The sequence below is a fragment of the Ambystoma mexicanum genome, chromosome 6p (genome assembly GCF_040938575.1).
Source record: "Ambystoma mexicanum isolate Mex_15411 chromosome 6p, UKY_AmexF1_1, whole genome shotgun sequence".
Lineage (NCBI taxonomy): Eukaryota > Metazoa > Chordata > Amphibia > Caudata > Ambystomatidae > Ambystoma > Ambystoma mexicanum.
The window spans coordinates 1073179548-1073201534 of record NC_090935.1 but is presented as its reverse complement, the minus strand read 5'-3'; positions in this window follow the sequence as shown (position 1 = coordinate 1073201534).

The window sequence follows — 21987 nt, the reverse complement described above, 5'->3', positions numbered from 1 at the left end:
GTGCTTTTTAGAGTACTTCATCACACTTCCAACGTCTGAATCAATGGTGTGTTAGTACTGGTTGTGTGGTCAATATTATATCATATTTAAACCATTTTGTGAAAAGCAAAAAACAAAGTGATAATGTTCACAAAAAAATATACAGTTGTGCACCCAGGGCACACTTTGGTTAAGTACATATTACCTCCTATTAATAATAATACATGTATTGTGAATTAGTTCAAATTTGAACTTTACACAAACAATACAAAATACATACAATAACTTAATATAAACATACATACGGTCTACACATTAAATAATATAAAATGTAAACATATAAATCCAGGTACAATACATGAATAAATAATGTGTGTCTCGTTTCATATACATCATATTCAACCCATACACACAGAATACCTGGCACATAGTGATGAGCACTAAGCACTAACACTAAGCAACAAGCATCAAGCATAAGGGCCAAGCATCAAGCAGCAAGTATAAGGGCCAATTCCTAGGGAGCCACTCTAAGTTCCGCTATAGCCGACTGGTTTGGTAATAAACTTTTGACTCTGACCCAGACCCTATATAGTGCCAACAGAGTCCCAATTGAGTCCGAATTTAGACAATAATCCCAAAAGGATTCTCCCTTAATGGTGTCGTAATTGCTTACCAACTTTCCCAACAAGCACATGTACAATGGGCCCAGTCGGGGGCACATTGTTAAAACGTGCCTGGTGGTTTCTAGATGTTTCCCTTCTCACAGATACGACAGCACCTATCCTTTGGAAAAATGCCCAGCCTTGGTCCAACGACGGCTAATATCTGGAGCTGATTGGTCCGCAGCCTTAACATAAATTGACGCACCTCCGGGTCTGGGCATAGTAGCAAGTATTGTTGGGGCTTTCTATATCTATGGATTTCATGCGTTACAGCTTCATACCCCTTTAAGGTGGATAAAAGGATATAATTCTGGGTCCAGTCCCATCTATTCATTTTTACCTCCTATTAATTCAAAGCAGGCACATACCTTTGTGCTGTATCTAAAAGAAGGTTGACACTAGTCTGATATTTATATGCTAGCGTCAAAACTGGGATTTGGTTAAGTAACCAGTTGTGGGGTGGGGTTGACTATTCCCAGAGAGGACCAAACTGTTGGTCTACGCCAGGGGGTGGAGCCCCCTTAGAAGTTCTGGTGGATTGAAGAGCAAAGTCTATGCTTGAACCACAGGCGTTTTGGCTCCTTGTTGAAAAGCCTTCATCTGGGCCTCTGGGTTTGTCTCTCTGTAAAGATCCTAGGGAAAGGGCTGAGGATAGACGTGCCTAGCGGTTGAGGTGGTAGTGCTCAGGGGCATGATAGTACAGTTCCAAGCACGACTGATCTTAGCCGTCTTCTTGCATGGAAAAACCTCGAAGTGGGAGGCGGAGCTGGTGGGCTAGTTGAAGGTCGTGTGCCCTATGATTGGTTTATAGGCAGGCTGGTGTAATGGCTCCTTTTGGATCGAGAAATGGGGTTCTCAGGCGTGTTCCTGAGTCCAGGTAGTGCTATCTGAAGGAACCAAGCATGTGGCGAGATTGAGTCCACAAAAGAAAACTGGACGATGTTGGAGCAGCTCTGGCATCAATGTGGCAGGCAGGCTGTAGGCAGCAAAGTGAAAGTGATGATCATGGGGGAAGACATACAGTAACAGTGGCAGCGATATGATACACCATGCACTGAGGGAGGGCAGGGGCAGAGCAGTTGCCTCAGGCAAGGTGTTGCAGTGTGCCACCTGCACAGGGGATGGAGGAGCATCCCATCCATGGTAGGCAGGAATCAGGATAGAAACCAGGGCCTGTTGCCTCTCAAAGAGTGGGGCCTTGTGATGCTTGGCTCTGAAGACTCGCAAAGATTTGCTCACTTGCTTTTGCACCCACAGCCACATCCAGCTGTCAGTGAAGGCAGAGGGAAGGAAGAGGGAACAGTGACAAATGATTGTCTCACTGCAAGGCAGGATGGAGATATCAGACAGCACGAGCACCTTCATGTCAATCATCATTACTGTTTTGTATATAAACTGTACTTATTGCATTAGAGCACAGATAGGGATAAATGGTGTATTAGGAGAGACTCAAAGCTTGTGGGTGTTGTTTGGTTATTTGCACGCCTATTGACTGCCCATGGTCATGCAAATTCCTATGGCCATTTGCACAAAGTTCATGCCCCTTCACATCCAAAACAGCTCCTCATGGGAACTCTTTTAGCTCACGTTACTTACCATCAGACTTTGAACTTGAAGCACCTGCCAGCTTTTTCTCAGTCTACGAAGAATGAATGACTTAATTGAATTAATACATGTGCTACTGGTGTAATAAAAGGTCTGACTTCAGCCCCTTCATTTATAAGCACTATGTATGTCCTTCACTGAAGGCCTGTTAAAAACAAGCATTGTCAAAGCCAACAGTTGTGTCTTGTGTATAGGTGTTAGGCATTTGCAGGCACTGCTATTAGCTGCCCAGGTGATCACACCATTTTGCACATGCTACCATCAATAGCCAGTTAATACCACTCCAGCAATACCTGGCAAGTGCCTTTCCTATGCCTACACAAAAGCTCAAACTGTTGGTATTGCCAATGCTTGTTTTTATATCTTCTTAGTTCCTGGGTGTCGTCCTCACTCTGGTGTCAGCAGTGAGCAGCATGTGTCCAATCAGGAAACTGATTTGTTGTCATGTGGCGGCAGCTGCTCAGTCAGGGGGGAGCATTGAGTATTCTCATTAGTTCGGCCTATTAGGTGGTATAGCCACTTATAAGCCAAAACCATTGCATTACAGTACAGATAGGGAGAAATGGCATATGAAGAGGGATAGCCAATGGGGTTTGGCCAGTAGCCATGTGAAGAGGACTTGCCTCTGCGGCACTCCTTAAGGATGCATACAAGATTAGATTCCTGCATAAATAATCCTTGCCACTGCATCTATAATGAGAATCAGAACTGTATGACCCCACAGGGCTGCCCCTCAGACATGGGTTAGATGGTGTTCAGGTGGCCAGGGGGTGAGCACGAAGAGCAAAAGGAGGCTCTGGCGAGGGCCAAAATAGTAGCTGGGAAACACTCCACAAATTGAACTGAATGGCACTGCGATTGTAGTGGCCTGCCAGCATTGCTCAAGAAAGCTAGAGCTTGGATTGCCCACAGCATACTGGGCTTGCAGGGAGATCACGGAAGGACAGAGGAGGCACCAGCAATCATCTACAATGAAGCGCAGCACCCAGGATATGAGTGACCTGCATGGCAGTAACTGGGAGGTGAGGCCGCCCAACAGGCGATATGAGGGGGTGCCGGTTAAGTCAGCCAGATGCAGCAAGAGTGATCTGCAGATGGGGCACGGCACTGAGGGAGCAAGCAACGTGAGAGGAAGTGTCATGATGCCTACCCCTGGGCATCAGGATCAAGCCCATCAGCTATGGGAGCAGGCATCCAGATACGCCATAGGCGCCAGGCTCATAGACTTTACTTACCTGATGCAGACCATGCTGCTAGTAAGTCCAAGCTAATGTGAGGCCTGGTTGGGACTATTTTATTACAGGGACTATTTTTTACTCGGGCGTGGTTCTAGGGAACTTCTTACCTGGAACTACTTTGGAGGCTATTTAAACCACGCCCGAACAACAGCACACGCTTTGCGTTATTCTGCATCCAGCAGCGTAACGCTCACCGTGCCTGCAGTCTGCATCCAGTCTTCTGCCACGCCCGCCTCGAATCTGGAGCTTCTAAAACAAAGAGGAAAGAAAAGGAAAAGGTTAGAAAACCTACTATTTTCGAATTCCTCACCAGATTCCGGATCCATCTCGCCTCCGGACCTGGAAAGAACATCATTTCTGTTCAACACGTGCAATATTTACCAGGCAGGGTCGGGTAATTCAGACTCTTACCTGAGCGCCACCAGCTGCCACAAGAGCATCTTCTTATGATCTCAGCTGGAAGACAAGGAAGGGGGGACAAGAGTGAAACATAAGACATATTGAACTCTATGAACTTGATACTTACTGGACCTTGCCAGGAACCTCAGAGTCAATACTCTCCAGAACTCTCCCACGCCTTCAAACCAGTGAAGTAACTGGCATCAACGCGCCCCTGAAATCCATGCAGGATGGAGAGCTCATCTTCTAGAATATAAGGTGAGATTGCTGAGACGGCACTTCAGAGGTGATTAGTTGGGAGGACTGTGGGGGTGCCATCACTTGAATCCAAGGGTGGCTAAATCCATCTCTCCACTTGCAGGAGAATACTTCTACGGGTCAAGCAGACAAGATGAGGAGGGCCAGTCCAGTCAGTCATCTCTGCACTACGCATCATGTTAGTGGAGACTGCAGCCAACCGGATCCGACCGATACCCCTGTGGGAGCCAGGTGAGCATAACAGGAGGCCGCATAGTGAAGCTGGCAGTGGCAGAAGTAATCCTGGTACACAGGCGGATGGCGACCATCCAAGGGAAATAGCTTGGACAGCACCCCTTCTCTGCCCAATCTCAGCAGAGCAAGTAAACAAACTACTGGGACCAAAAGAATTGAAGGCAGCAGAATAGGATCCTACATTGCTCATGGAGAGTGGGCTCACAGGCCTTTATTTAGACATTGCAGAATCAAGAGGGGCTCCAACCAGCAGGGGATAAATTCCCCTTTAAGTCAGAAGGAGCACCGAAAATAAGAAAACATATGCTCTGAACATCATGAGAGATGACACACACAGCCAAAATCCCCAATGGCCACCTTTGGCTTGGAGAACCACATGGGATATATCACAGGAAACAGAGGGGCGACAATTGGACAATGTGAAGCACATAGAAGTCTGCTGTTCACCAAGATGCATGCCAGATAAGAAACCTCAGGTAAAGCTGAAGCAGATGAAGATGGATGCCTTTGCTAGCAAGAAGGAAGCAAAGACTAATCCCGTACCCCAAAGAATAGGTCATGCAGGCGCAGGTGGGCGCAGAGAGTATGATCCTTGAAGCAAGAGCAACCTTGAGGGCCTCCATGGAAACTAAGATAGATGAGATAAAATGTGATGTTGGTCACTTGAGACAACATGTGTACTCCTTAGCAGCCAGGGTTAGTGAGATGAAGACAAAGATGAAAAAGCAACGACCATCACAAAAGAACTGAAATTGAAGGTCCAAGACTTAATGTTAAAAGTGCGTAAACTGGTAGAGAGAGCTGAAGATGTGGCGGGAAGAGCCAGGAGGAGGAACATTAGAATATGGGCGCTGCCAGAAGGGGCATAAGTTAGAGCCCATACCACATATATATAGAATGTACTTCTCAAAGAAGTAAGCCCAGGAACTCTGACACAAGTATCTACCGTGGCGGGAGCTCACAGATCGCTAGCCAAGAAACAACCCCCAGGGATATCACTAAATCCCATAATAGCAAAGATCCTGAATTTTAAAGACAGAGAGAGAATTCTAGCCTTCTCCAGAAAAGTGGGAGAGATAAGGCGTGCATCTGCTCTGCTGGCAATCTATCCCAACTATACTATACAGGGTGGATAGACACTCGCAATTTGCAGATCACTGCACTTATCTTATGAAAGTAAGTAGAACCTGCTGCCGGTGAGGGGGTTCTTAAAAGGCAATGCTATTCTGTCTTGGCGAGGGATAGAGTGAATTTGGTTTGAAGAACTGGTATCTCTCAGACGCTGGCTCATTGTAGTAATGACACTTTGTATGATTGTATACATATTTTACAAATAATTGGAACAGTCATGGTGCTTTATATTTGTTGGTGTTTTATCAATACACTCATCTGACACGTGTATCAACTCAACATGGGTCATTTTCAGGGCTGCAGCGACAGAACAAGGTGTGATGCATATGCAGTTTAGGAAAATAATCACCCGGGTGGAGGTGAAAAGTGCAGTGTTTTGATATAGTTTAGGTGAGAATAAGACATTGTTGCATTGTGTGTGTGATTTCAATAGGCACATTTACAGGAATGGTGTTCATGGTTGTGTGCATACAGAGTGGTGTGAACCAGGTTTACATTGGTTGTTGTGAGTGACATGCATACAGCGATTGTGAGTTGTGACCATTAGGTAGGCATATAGCAAGGATGATTACATATGCATTGCAATGAAACATGGAGTTTTAACATTGTATCGTAACACCAAGGAAGGAAAAGAGGGGAGGAAGACGAATGGATGTTGCGGTTAATAATTGAGGGATTTATGCCAGGTCATATGTTTACGGGTCTGAAGCTGTGATGCGTGTGTCTTACCGTGTGTGGTGATCACAAATAATATATTATGGTTGATGACCTCTGTCAATAGGCTCTTGTTCTATAAACCTGCAAAAGGAAATTGAGGGTGGTGTAAGTACCAGCGCTGCCCATAGGGCAACTGTATCCCACGGCATGAATTGAATGGGTGAGAGATACAGGCATGGGATGCAAACTTAAGTTATAGCTGTGCATGATCTGAGAGCATGGTATACAATAGGTAATTATAGACATGTAGCATTACTGTAATACTATTGACAGAGCTAATCAAAGATAATATATGCTTTTTGATCACCACACACTACATTATCTCTGACCTCATCCGATGTAAGAACATGATGGGTTTTCAACTGTGGGTAGATTCCTTTGACAATATTATTCCTCAGCCTGCATTAGTTAGGGCTGAAGTAGCATGTCAGACAGAGGTGCAGACCTGCAGATTGCGTGCAAAAGTGATTTGACTGTTTTATGGCCACATTTTTAAAACCCTATGTTTTTGAAATGTGATAGGGGGCATAGTGTTGGTTCTGAAGTCACTAAAAGGCAACCTGCACCAGTTGGTCCAGCTGCAACTGTTGTGAGGACACCCCAGGGGTTATATTGCCTATTGGTTCTTCACCTGAGTATATGTCCACTCACTTTAAGGATGCGGGAGATGGAATGGCTGACTTTCCTTTTGAAAAGAAATGTGGGGAGACCACCAGGGGGCGCTGGCAGGATGGAAGCCTGAAAACCCAGCTCTCCAGAAGCCTCCGTCCAACGTTGAATTTCACATGCCTGCCCAGCCTGTATATTGTTGAAATTTGCTGCTGAGTGAGAAGAAGGGGTCGAGACCACCAGACCCAAGTCTCACTGAAAAACGAGCCGTTTTACTGGGTAAACCATCGTGCTGCAGCGGCCCCCCATCGTAAGTGAAAAGGCCTCCGACGTGAAGGAGTGGCGTCGGACAGGAAGGCACAGAGAAATCGATCGCCGAACATATCAAGCCACAGAGCAATTGGAGACACGGCGACGTGGCCTTACTTTGAAGGGAACTCCCACTGGTGCTGCCATCCGGACTGAAAGCCAGGAGGCTCATGCAGGCGCGCCCGCTCCACCTCTAAAGCCGGAATTGAGTGATCCCGGCGCTGGCGAGTGCAGGCTTCAAGTGCACAGTGCCACGCGGAGGGGTGGAAAGTGCAACAGCAGCGGAGGAAGTAGCCTAAAAATAGATTCAGCGGTCGTGCTTCCCCTCTCCCTACCCTCCGGAGCCTCGAGATTGAAGCCCTGCATTGGCAGTGAGCAGGAGGCGCCAAGAGGAAGCAGCCCTTTGGCTCATACAGCTGACCGCACTCAACACGGCGTTGCGTTTATATTTGAGCGGTGAAGCATGGATCGTGAAGAGGACGTGGACGCCCTGTGAGGAGCAGCCTCTTTAGCACAGCTGAAGGTGGGTTTGATCCGGTAAGACATTAGAAGGAGTGGACAAGAGGCACAAAAATTCCGGATAGCACTTCAAACGCCTTTCTAGCAGTGGTGTCCTTGAAAAGCAGCCATCGGCCCGCCAGGAGACGGCCTAAGGTAAGGAGGGGGGTTGTGAGCCTGCGGGCCCCCTGTGGTATAGTGCTTTCTGAGGACTTATGGAAAATCAAGGGTGTTGCGCCCCTCCACACACTCTATTAGCTAGCAGCCTCTCTGGTGCTCCCCAAGTACACAAAACTTGGAACCGGGTCACTACTGTTGGGATTTGTGTGTCAGCAGTAAGGTTGTGGTAGGCAGAAACCATGCAGAACGCTAGTAGGTAAGCACACCTACTGCCCAAACACCCGCTTTTGCCTTGACAGGAAGGGGGCGTACCCCATACACCCATTCCGGGGGTGTACTGCCAGAACCCCCCGTCCAATAAAAACAGCACTTGCCCTACTAGATCTTATACGGGGAGACAACAAGGAAAACCCTGAGGCAGCATCTTTTGCTCTGTACTGCTTCCAGTGGGGTATCAAACAGGCAGCAGTTAAAGATCCGGGCCTGGCACCGTCAGATCCTGTGGACAACGTGAAGACAATAACATTACAATAGTACCCCTTTAGTGTGCAAAAGGATTCATTGCAAATCGAACGATACACAAAGACAAAGCATTAGTCAAGCCAGGGCAGCCTGAACTGTAACTCTGTATGCAGCCCGCTAAAGTTGTCACATCAGTGGAAAAGTTACAAAAATACAGGAGAGACCTTACACAAATGGCAGCTCCCACCTCCCAGGAAATTCCGCCGATAGCAGAAGAAATAAGAGCATTCAGGACGAGCATGACCTTGACGGTCAGCGTCCTAAAGGACAAAGTACATAAGATTGAGGATAAAGTGGAGGCCTTGGAAAATTACCAACAGTCAGTGGATATTGTCGAAATGAGAAATGAAGGCCGGTTTCAAGAACTGGAGCAGCAAAATCGGGATTTGGAGGCAAAGGTCGACGAGCTGGAAAACAGAGAACGCAGAGCGAATATACGGATACAGGCCTCAAAGAATCTCCAGGCGAAACACTGGCCTCCCTCGAAAGGAGAGTTAAAGATCTCATTGCAGCCATCCTCCCCACTCCGTTTGTACCCGCATTGGAATTCACAGAGCAGGAGGTCCACCAGGCGGCCCAAGATCGGTACTGGCAAGGTGCCACCATTACAAGCACATGACTGAGATGCTCCGGAAAGCAAGGGAACTGGACACCATTGAGTTCGAGGACTCCAGGGTTACAATTTTTCAGTACTTGTCAGCAGCTACCCTGGCAAAAAGAAGAGCATGTCGCCTCCTTACAGCTTGGTTACAAGACAAAGGGACTAGGTACCAGTGGAATCATCCGTTTGCACTGGTTTTTATCTACGAAAATGAAGAATATAGAGCTACCTGGGGGGAGGAAGCAGAGGGAATTTTAAAAAGCTTGCAGACAAACCCGAACAGAGAGGAAGGGCAGGAAACACTGTCATCGTCACAACCAGAGTGAGCACAAAATGGCCCATGGCGACAAAAAAGCAAATCCAGAGGCGGCAAAAAATTTAAGAGGCTGAATACCCCATGATTCGGAAGCAGATGGCATGGAAGACATAGTGGAACATTCTGTGTCTCTTAAAAACAAAAGCCGGGCTGGACAATCATATCTGCAGACATTACGCATTCGCTAATTAGTAGCAGTATAGTTAAATAACAGCATAGAAGGTATTGTGGAGGGCACCCGTTGGTGGCCCTATGTTTATGCTTGGGGCATCTCTGATCTTGTGGAGGGAGTCTATCTATTCTTTTCTATTCTTCTTCATTCTTTTCTATTTTTCAATTTTGTTAGTGGGGAGGGTGGGGGTAGGGTACATACGGCCGTTCTACTCATGAGAATCAATGGAATTGGAAACTGCACTTTTAAAGAGCACCATAGCATGGCTGCCAAAAAATAACATCAAAGATCCACAAGTGACTTGCAACAACGACATTGATGGTGGATAAAACGATCAGAGTGGGATCATTAAATGTAAAAGGGCTAAACTCACTGCAGAAAAGATCAATGTTGAGGCAGAGATTTCACCAAGCCCACCTAGACATTTTATTTGTCCAGGAAACAAAGTATAAGCATTCTGGGGAATTTGATATTAAGGGAGTTAACATAGGAGGGTCAATATGGGCCTCCGGACCAGAGAAGAAGGGAGGAGTGGGTATATTGTATCGCTCCACTTTGGGTCTCCGAATTACACGTGTCCGGAGAGACCCAAACGGAGCATGTTTGATTATCAAAGGCGAGTTGACTCAAAACAGTAGACCTCATGGCCCCTTCTCCCTCCCAAGAAATTGAAACACACGTTGGTCTCGATTGACGCCAAAAAGACATTTGACCGCGTGGAGTGGAGATTTATGACAGACGTTCTGGAGAAAGCGGGCTTAGGCCCCGATTTGATTTGAGGAGCCAATGAATTATATAAAAACACCCGAGCAAAAATTGTGGTGAATGTTATCGCATCACAGGAATTTGAGTTGACCAGAGGGACGAGACAAGGCTGCCCTCTATCCCCTTTAGTGTATATCCTTGTCATGGAGCCACTCGCTCAAAATATTAGGCAAAATCTCAACATTCAAGGCTTCATCAGATATGGAACCGAATATAAGCTTGCGTTGTTTGCAGATGACGTATTGGCATATATCACCTCCCCAGACTGATCGATACCAGCACTCCTGCGTGAGATAAAAGACTATGGGGCGCAATCTGGATTTAGCATTAATAGGCATAAAACAGTCATCCTACATCTCTACGAATTTAGCCCACCTGCCACAGCTATTCCCCAGACATGGGGCTTTCAAATGGCACAAACAAAACTAAAATATTTAGGAGTAACGATTACGAAAAGCCTTCCAAATCTGTTTCAAGTGAACTACGAAACGCTCTGGGCCACAATCCTGAAGGATCTGGGCAACTGGGGAAAACTTCAGTTGTCATGGGCTGGAAAATGGACAGCGATTAAAATGAATGTCCTACCACGACTTCTTTTCCTTTTTCAGTCATTGCCGATCCTCCTCCTGTGTACATTTCTGAAAGAGATTAAAAACGCTTTGCTATTGTTTCTGTGGGACAAAGGCAGACCCCGTATTGCATATAAAACCCTGATTTTACCTAAAGATAAGGGAGGCCTTGCCAACGCAGACATTTCCTCCTACTATGCGGCAGAAGTTCTTCATGTTTTGGTTGATCACATTAGAGAGTCAAAGAGCAAGCAGTGGGTGGCCCTGGAAAATGGCATTTTCACTCTCGTAACCATGGGCAAATGGCTCTGGGCACCTGTAAAAAATTATACCACGCAGGGCGAGAGAACATCCTGTCTTGTCGGCAATCTGGTCCATATGGAACGAAAAAAAAACTGGCATGAAGGGAGTGACAACGTGGCCATCTCCACTTAGTTGCATCTGGGCCCCTCCAATTAGAGATGCTATAATAGATCCCCTTCGCTTTCAACCTCAAATGAGCAGGGCTTGGTCAGAGTGGGACAAATGTGGAGGGAGGGCTCCTTTTTGACCAAGGAGGAATTGGAGGAAACACAAGCACTGATCATTGGGCCTCTTCCATACCTTCAGTTAAAGGGTGTCCTCACAGACCGCAAATGGAAAGACCAGCTACAGCACCCCTTGACAGCATTTGAAACTATATTAAATAAACACATAGGTTCCAAGGGCGTCATATCAAGCATGTACAAAGCACTCTTAGAGAAAGGACATCTTCCCGAGCCCAAGACCAAAGCTAAATGGGACAAGGAACTGGGATGGGTAGATAATCAGGAAGGATGGGATGCCATATATAGAGCGCTGTGGAAATCTTCAATAGAAATGCAATATAAAATGCACAACTGTAGAATATTGGTACAGTGGCACCTTACCCCCCACCGTATGGCTAAAATGTATTACGTCGTAACGCCCTATTGTTGGCGTGGATGTGCATAAGTTTTTACATACTGGCATCAATGGTGGGCTTGCTCACAGATCCAGCTGTTCTGGAAGGAAATCCTGGGGTGGATTTATGGGATTGAGGGTATCCAAAGGGTCCTGGCTCCTCTTCTGGTCCTTTTTCGAGTGGAGGAAGATGAAGAGAGATACATGCTCCTACCACACATGCCAATAAATCTTTTATTAGCAACCCGTGTCTGTGTGACAATTAAATGGAAAACCACCTTCCATCCCAACAAAGGCAGATTGGCTTCATAAAGCAAAAGAAATTTATGAAATCGAAAGCCTTACATCCATTGTGAAGGAAACTAATACTTATATGAACCAACAATGGCTTCAGTTCCTCCAATTCTACAGGGAGAATCAGGCCACATAATGGATATACCAGCTTTAGAACTACACTAATTTCCTGGCTCACGCATAGTATGCAACGGAACGCACTAGAAAACAATCCCTAGGGGCAGGAATCTAGCACTGAACCATCTTGACAGGGTATTCCACCTAATGTCTACACAAAAGATTGATCCCTCACCACACACCATTACACAATATGCTAATGTTCCCCATCGACGACACAGCCACATATTTTTGTTGTGTCACTGATTCCACCACATTCAGTGTCTTGATCGTTCACTCCCTACAAATGGCCCTGGGTAGGATAGGGGAGGGGGTGGGAACGGGAAACAGGCTTTCTGTCCTCTTTACTTTTCTCCTTTATATTTGCTCCTCTACGACTATTCTTCCTCGGTCCTCCCTTTACTTCTCTGTCAAAGCTATACGGAGGATGGGGGTTCTTCTTCTATACTTCTTCTTTTACTATCTGTATTTTGAAAATCAGAAAATGATTTTAATGTGACCGCATTGGTCAATATGTAAAGTTTGTTGTTTGACACTTTTTTGTAGGCCGGTTGGCCGATGTAACTCTTGGTCACAATAAAAATATGTTTTTAAAAAAAGAAAAAAAATGTGTACCAAAACATCTAAAATACCTGAGATTGGTGATATTGACATAAGAAAGTCGGTTAGTTATCACAGAAATCTTGTCATTACAAATTTGGATAGACCGGAGAAGTATGAAACCATAAAAGCCTTGACAAATAAAGACTTGTTCTGTCTGCAGCATAGAGTGAGCCCAAGTTGTGTTAAAGCTCAAGATATACGGTTCTTCCCTGGGGCTCAAATTAAGGACTGGTGTCATGGGGCTAACAAAGATTGCATATTAAGTGGGTGTGGCCAGAACAATCTTAGTCGATTTATGAGACTTTGGAAACACTTGAACTTCACATACTGGTGACAAATTTCAAGATTGTATTGGACTAATTATGCCCTGTTGTGAATTATGTCCCTTGCCTGGAATATTATTTAAGTAGTCACTGTTTTGTTGTGTTATGTGATTTTGTGTGTTCATTAGATTGTTATGTTTTTATTGTTCAGTTGGGTGTTTTACCTTATTCCCCTGATGTATTAAATGTATTGTTGATTGTTGGGTTATGTTGTCCAAGCACCTCTATGCCTCAGGGCTTTTTGTTTTGCGCTATACAAATAATATAAATGAATAAATAAATAAATAATACAAATCTGGAAACAAACCAGAAAATGGTTAAATCTGGGTGAACCCTACCCTTCAAACATGCCCTTGGCAGCGGTCTACAGAGGTGACAAAGGGGACCTTCAACTCATCCAGTCTCAATAGGGGGACAAAGAGATAGCGACATGGGGGGACCTGTTTCTAGAGAGGGAGATTTAAGAGTTCCAATAGATAGTGGGAAGGTCTAGTGTACACATGACCAGTTCATTACACACACTAGACTACTACATGACATCAGGACTAGATAGCAAGGATTTCCTGACAACCTAGAAGAAGACAGCACTCTGGGATTATTATATGACATATCCAAAGGTGGTCATGGGGTCTCGAGATATCAAGTATTGTTAGCGGCACTGCAAATGGATACATTGATGGTAAAATCCAAATGGGAGACAAATCTGATCAGAAGATTCACTAATCAAGAATGGGAAAACACACTGTTGTACACTAAGAAAGTTTCTAGAAATGCTAGATTTAAACTTACCCAGCTATATGTTCTGCACAGAGCATTCATCATTATAATTATAATTGTTTATTTATAACAGGCTTAATACCCAGAGGTTTCTAAGCGCGGACCTGGGGATCGAACCTGTGTTGCTCCACATCATCTTGCTTCAAGGCAAGTACGCTGCCCATGAGCTATCCTCCCAAGATATGACACCATATAGGATATCACAATTCCCAGGTTCAATGGACACAGTGTGCCCAAGATTTAGGGCAGATAGAGCAGGCATAATGTACTTATTTTTGCGGTGTATGGTGATTCAGCGGTTCTGGGGTGAGATCGAAGCTAGGATGAAGCAAGGAGGCATTACTAAATTCAGCTGCTCACCAGAAACGTGCCTGCTGGAGTTTTCCCACACACAAGACAGCCACACTGGTAACTAGGATGTTAGACAAAGCCTGCATGCTTGCAAAAAGACAGATAGCTATAGCCTGGAAATCTGACAAGGGCCTGCACATAGATGGCTGGTGGAGCAACCTGTGCTGATTTATGGGTCAGTGGTTTGGCTTAGGGCCATGTAAACAAAGATAAGACGGGGTAGAGAACATGTGATAGCCTGGAAAGCATTTGTGCAGGCAATGTTTTACCTAATGGATAATACATCTCCTTAGAGTCACTCCATTTAGACAGTGGGATGCAGTTGATATCAGAGCAGGGTAGCATGAACTGAATGGGGTGGTAGAGGGGTGGGAATGTTTCTCCAGTGGCTCTAAGTACCAGATGAGGAAACACCCTTCTGAGAGACGGTGGATGCAAGTTGAACAAGCTCTTAGTTAACTGGTTATCGTGTTGTGCGTTTGTTGTGGCCACTTTGTCCTTTTTTTAAAATTCTCTTATTGGCATTTAACACAACTGACAACCAGTGTCAACAAAAACCACCCCCCAGCCCCATTCCCTAACTGGGACATTGCAGCTAAGAGCATTCTTCTGTTTCGGTGGGTGCTTTGTATGGTAGTCTGTTGAGCGATGTCCGGTGAGGTCTGCGTGCTATGGTTTACAATCGCATATTCATGTTCTAAAAGGTTACATGGTTGATAGCTTGGGATTTCCATATTGTCCGGTGCAGTGTCGTTTTAGGTTATCCCAGCCTAGGGGATCATTTGCTGGTCATGCTCGTTCTGCCAGTTTAGAGGGTAACTGTGTGCTGATGAGTGCCGTTCTGCACTTCTGCTCTACTGGTGTTCACTTTATGATGTGAGAGATTCATTGTCATCATTGTCCGATTGTCTGATCAAATAGAGCATATATGCATCCCACGTTTGTCTGTCTCCTCATCGGTTACCCATCATGTTGCCCCATCAAGTTTCCATGTCATTACAATACAGAATATCTGTGGACCAATGAGCAATCTACGGGCATGTTTGCCACCCCACATCATAGCCAACCTCTGTTTAGCCAAAATCAAGAGGAGAGCTACTAGTTTCCTTGTGCATCTAGGCATTGATTTATTTGGTGTAGCCCAGTAGGGCCAGCACTGGGTCCGGTTCAATCTCATGTCCTGTGATACCATTTTGGCTAATATTTTATTATCCAGATTAATGAGTGATATTGGGCGATAGGATGAGCAGTCATTACCTGGCTTATCTGGCTTCAGCAACACCACCACCACTGCCTCCCTCAGAGAGTCCGGCAGCTCTCCCACAACCATGGCCTGTTGGTATACCTGTAATAGATAGGGGGCTAATTTATTGACGTAATGTTTATAAAATTCAGCTGTGAACCCGTCTGGTCCGGGGGACTTCCCTTATGGCAGAGTTTTAATTAATCCAATGACCTCCTCTAATGACAGCGGGCGGTTCAGCCACTCTCTTTGCTCCCCTGTGAACCAGTATATTTATTTATTTATTTATTTTCATTTATCAAGCACACTTGCAGCCCATAAGGCATCGAGGCTCTGTTACAGAAGATAAGCAGACTTAATATTACAGGCGGGTCCCCAGTGGGCTCATGGTTAAACAGTAACAAGCACATATGCAGGAAATGGCTGATACATTCGTATTTGATATTCAGTTTAGACAAAGAGTCTAGTTTTGATAGCCTTGTGAAAGGCTAGGTGTGATTCAATCAGTCTTAGGTGAGGTGGAAGTGCGTTCCAGTGTGTGGCTGCTAGGGTGGGGAAGCTGGAGCCACCAGCGCAGACCTTTCGTGTAATAGGCGTGACAATCGTGCTGGCATAGCATGATCTTAGGGGTCTGGTGGCCGTGTGCCTCGTGATTCTATTTGTCAGGTAGTGAGGGGTAAGTTTGTGGAGGCATTTGTTTGTGAGGGCAAGAGTTTTGAAGACAATTCTCTCTTATAGCCCCTCCTGATCTAGATATGAATCTTTGTCTGCCCGGGAAGCTTGTGTCTGGGTGGAGTACAAGCGCTTATAGAATTTGTAAAACTCTTGGACTATTTTCAGGTCTTCGAATTGGTCCTTCCCATTCTCATCCTTTATTGCCATGATTCTACCCTCATGACTGGTCATCCTAGTCGCTCTGGCAAGCGACTGTCCTGGTGCCTGCCCCTCTTTGTATTGTCGAGGTGTCATCCTATTTCATAGGTATGTTATCTCTCTCTTTGCCAGGGCGTGAAATTCCTGGAGTTTCTGCATTATTTCTGCTTGTTCAGCATTTTTGGGGGTGCAGGCATACCTGTAAAGCACAGATGACATTTTCCTTGTTGGTCAGTTCTTTCCTGATCTGACCTATGATTGCAGATTCTCTAGCTATGCATTCTCCTCTAATCAAGCACTTAAATCCTTCCCATAGTGTCCCCACTGAGTCTACCGATCCCTCATTGATTTCAAAGAATGAGTCTATAGCTCAATACACTCATCTGACACGTGTATCAACTCAACATGGGTCATTTTCAGGGCTGCAGCGACAGAACAAGGTGTGATGCATATGCAGTTTAGGAAAATAATCACCCGGGTGGAGGTGAAAAGTGCAGTGTTTTGATATAGTTTAGGTGAGAATAAGACATTGTTGCATTGTGTGTGTGATTTCAATAGGCGCATTTACAGGAATGGTGTTCATGGTTGTGTGCATACAGAGTGGTGTGAACCAGGTTTACATTGGTTGTTGTGAGTGACATGCATACAGCGATTGTGAGTTGTGACCATTAAGTAGGCATATAGCAAGGATGATTACATATGCATTGCAATGAAACATGGTGTTTTAACATTGTATCGTAACACCAAGGAAGGAAAAGAGGGGAGGAAGACGAATGGATGTTGCGGTTAATAATTGAGGGATTTATGCCAGGTCATATGTTTACGGGTCTGAAGCTGTGATGCGTGTGTCTTACCGTGTGTGGTGATCACAAATAATATATTATGGTTGATGACCTCTGTCAATAGGCTCTTGTTCTATAAACCTGCAAAAGGAAATTGAGGGTGGTGTAAGTACCAGCGCTGCCCATAGGGCAACTGTATCCCACGGCATGAATTGAATGGGTGAGAGATACAGGCATGGGATGCAAACTTACGTTATAGCTGTGCATGATCTGAGAGCATGGTATACAATAGGTAATTATAGCCATGTAGCATTACTGTAATACTATTGACAGAGCTAATCAAAGATAATATATGCTTTTTGATCACCACACACTACATTATCTCTGACCTCATCCGATGTAAGAACATGATGGGTTTTCAACTGTGGGTAGATTCCTTTGACAATATTATACCTCAGCCTGCATTAGATAGGGCTGAAGTAGCATGTCAGACAGAGGTGCAGACCTGCAGATTGCGTGCAAAAGTGATTTGACTGTTTTATGGCCACATTTTTAAAACCCTATGTTTTTGAAATGTGATAGGGGGCATAGTGTTGGTTCTGAAGTCACTAAAAGGCAACCTGTACCAGTTGGTCCAGCTGCAACTGTTGTGAGGACACCCCAGGGGTTATATTGCCTATTGGTTCTTCACCTGAGTATATGTCCACTCACTTTAAGGATGCAGGAGATGGAATGGCTGACTTTCCTTTTGAAAAGAAATGTGGGGAGACCACCAGGGGGCGCTGGCAGGATGGAAGCCTGAAAACCCAGCTCTCCAGAAGCCTCCGTCCAACGTTGAATTTCACATGCCTGCCCAGCCTGTATATTGTTGAAATTTGCTGCTGAGTGAGAAGAAGGGGTTGAGACCACCAGACCCAAGTCTCACTGAAAAACGAGCCGTTTTACTGGGTAAACCATCGTGCTGCAGCGGCCCCCCATCGTAAGTGAAAAGGCCTCCGACGTGAAGGAGTGGCGTCGGACAGGAAGGCACAGAGAAATCGATCGCCGAACATATCAAGCCACAGAGCAATTGGAGACACGGCGACGTGGCCTTACTTTGAAGGGAACTCCCACTGGTGCTGCCATCCGGACTGAAAGCCAGGAGGCTCATGCAGGCGCGCCCGCTCCACCTCTAAAGCCGGAATTGAGTGATCCCGGCGCTGGCGAGTGCAGGCTTCAAGTGCACAGTGCCACGCGGAGGGGTGGAAAGTGCAACAGCAGCGGAGGAAGTAGCCTAAAAATAGATTCAGCGGTCGTGCTTCCCCTCTCCCTACCCTCCGGAGCCTCGAGATTGAAGCCCTGCATTGGCAGTGAGCAGGAAGCGCCAAGAGGAAGCAGCCCTTTGGCTCATACAGCTGACTGCACTCAACACGGCGTTGCGTTTATATTTGAGCGGTGAAGCATGGATCGTGAAGAGGACGTGGACGCCCTGTGAGGAGCAGCCTCTTTAGCACAGCTGAAGGTGGGTTTGATCCGGTAAGACATTAGAAGGAGTGGACAAGAGGCACAAAAATTCCGGATAGCACTTCAAACGCCTTTCTAGCAGTGGTGTCCTTGAAAAGCAGCCATCGGCCCGCCAGGAGACGGCCTAAGGTAAGGAGGGGGGTTGTGAGCCTGCGGGCCCCCTGTGGTATAGTGCTTTCTGAGGACTTATGGAAAATCAAGGGTGTTGCGCCCCTCCACACACTTTATTAGCTAGCAACCTCTCTGGTGCTCCCCCAGTACACAAAACTTGGAACCGGGTCACTACTGTTGGGATTTGTGTGTCAGCAGTAAGGTTGTGGTAGGCAGAAACCACGCAGAACGCTAGTAGGTAAGCACACCTACTGCCCAAACACCCGCTTTTGCCTTGACAGGAAGGGGGCGTACCCCATACACCCATTCCGGGGGTGTACTGCCAGAACCCCCCGTCCAATAAAAACAGCACTTGCCCTACTAGATCTTATACGGGGAGACAACAAGGAAAACCCTGAGGCAGCATCTTTTGCTCTGTACTGCTTCCAGTGGGGTATCAAACAGGCAGCAGTTAAAGATCCGGGCCTGGCACCGTCAGATCCTGTGGACAACGTGAAGACAATAACATTACAATAGTACCCCTTTAGTGTGCAAAAGGATTCATTGCAAATCGAAGGATACACAAAGACAAAGCATTAGTCAAGCCAGGGCAGCCTGAACTGTAACTCTGTATGCAGCCCGCTAAAGTTGTCACATCAGTGGAAAAGTTACAAAAATACAGGAGAGACCTTACACAAATGGCAGCTCCCACCTCCCAGGAAATTCCACCGATAGCAGAAGAAATAAGAGCATTCAGGACGAGCATGACCTTGACGGTCAGCGTCCTAAAGGACAAAGTACATAAGATTGAGGATAAAGTGGAGGCCTTGGAAAATTACCAACAGTCAGTGGATATTGTCGAAATGAGAAATGAAGGCCGGTTTCAAGAACTGGAGCAGCAAAATCGGGATTTGGAGGCAAAGGTCGACGAGCTGGAAAACAGAGAACGCAGAGCGAATATACGGATACAGGCCTCAAAGAATCTCCAGGCGAAACACTGGCCTCCCTCGAAAGGAGAGTTAAAGATCTCATTGCAGCCATCCTCCCCACTCCGTTTGTACCCGCATTGGAATTCACAGAACAGGAGGTCCACCAGGCGGCCCAAGATCGGTACTGGCAAGGTGCCACCATTACAAGCACATGACTGAGATGCTCCGGAAAGCAAGGGAACTGGACACCATTGAGTTCGAGGACTCCAGGGTTACAATTTTTCAGTACTTGTCAGCAGCTACCGTGGCAAAAAGAAGAGCATGTCGCCTCCTTACAGCTTGGTTACAAGACAAAGGGACTAGGTACCAGTGGAATCATCCGTTTGCACTGGTTTTTATCTACGAAAATGAAGAATATAGAGCTACCTCGGGGGAGGAAGCAGAGGGAATTTTAAAAAGCTTGCAGACAAACCCGAACAGAGAGGAAGGGCAGGAAACACTGTCATCGTCACAACCAGAGTGAGCACCAACTGGCCCATGGCGCAAAAAAAGCAAATCCAGAGGCGGCAAAAAATTTAAGAGGCTGAATACCCCATGATTCGGAAGCAGATGGCATGGAAGACATAGTGGAACATTCTGTGTCTCTTAAAAACAAAAGCCGGGCTGGACAATCATATCTGCAGACATTACGCATTCGCTAATTAGTAGCAGTATAGTTAAATAACAGCATAGAAGGTATTGTGGAGGGCACCCGTTGGTGGCCCTATGTTTATGCTTGGGGCATCTCTGATCTTGTGGAGGGAGTCTATCTATTCTTTTCTATTCTTCTTCATTCTTTTCTATTTTTCAATTTTGTTAGTGGGGAGGGTGGGGGTAGGGTACATACGGCCGTTCTACTCAGGAGAATCAATGGAATTGGAAACTGCACTTTTAAAGAGCACCATAGCATGGCTGCCAAAAAATAACATCAAAGATCCACAAGTGACTTGCAACAACGACATTGATGGTGGATAAAACGATCAGAGTGGGATCATTAAATGTAAAAGGGCTAAACTCACTGCAGAAAAGATCAATGTTGAGGCAGAGATTTCACCAAGCCCACCTAGACATTTTATTTGTCCAGGAAACAAAGTATAAGCATTCTGGGGAATTTGATATTAAGGGAGTTAACATAGGAGGGTCCATATGGGCCTCCGGACCAGAGAAGAAGGGAGGAGTGGGTATATTGTATCGCTCCACTTTGGGTCTCCGAATTACACGTGTCCGGAGAGACCCAAACGGAGCATGTTTGATTATCCAAGGCGAGTTAACTCAAAACAGTAGACCTCATGGCCCCTTCTCCCTCCCAAGAAATTGAAACACACGTTGGTCTCGATTGACGCCAAAAAGACATTTGACTGCGTGGAGTGGAGATTTATGACAGACGTTCTGGAGAAAGCGGGCTTAGGCCCCGATTTGATTTGAGGAGCCAATGAATTATATAAAAACACCCGAGCAAAAATTGTGGTGAATGTTATCGCATCACAGGAATTTGAGTTGACCAGAGGGACGAGACAAGGCTGCCCTCTATCCCCTTTAGTGTATATCCTTGTCATGGAGCCACTCGCTCAAAATATTAGGCGAAATCTCAACATTCAAGGCTTCATCAGATATGGAACCGAATATAAGCTTGCGTTGTTTGCAGATGACGTATTGGCATATATCACCTCCCCAGACTGATCGATACCAGCACTCCTGCGTGAGATAAAAGACTATGGGGCGCAATCTGGATTTAGCATTAATAGGCATAAAACAGTCATCCTACATCTCTACGAATTTAGCCCACCTGCCACAGCTACTCCCCAGACATGGGGCTTTCAAATGGCACAAACAAAACTAAAATATTTAGGAGTAACGATTACGAAAAGCCTTCCAAATCTGTTTCAAGTGAACTACAAAACGCTCTGGGCCACAATCCTGAAGGATCTGGGCAACTGGGGAAAACTTCAGTTGTCATGGGCTGGAAAATGGACAGCGATTAAAATGAATGTCCTACCACGACTTCTTTTCCTTTTTCAGTCATTGCCGATCCTCCTCCTGTGTACATTTCTGAAAGAGATTAAAAACGCTTTGCTATTGTTTCTATGGGACAAAGGCAGACCCCGTATTGCATATAAAACCCTGATTTTACCTAAAGATAAGGGAGGCCTTGCCAACGCAGACATTTCCTCCTACTATGCGGCAGAAGTTCTTCGTGTTTTGGTTGATCACATTAGAGAGTCAAAGAGCAAGCAGTGGGTGGCCCTGGAAAATGGCATTTTCACTCTCGTAACCATGGGCAAATGGCTCTGGGCACCTGTAAAAAATTATGCCACGCAGGGCGAGAGAACATCCTGTCTTGTCGGCAATCTGGTCCATATGGAACGAAAAAAAAACTGGCATGAAGGGAGTGACAACGTGGCCATCTCCACTTAGTTGCATCTGGGCCCCTCCAATTA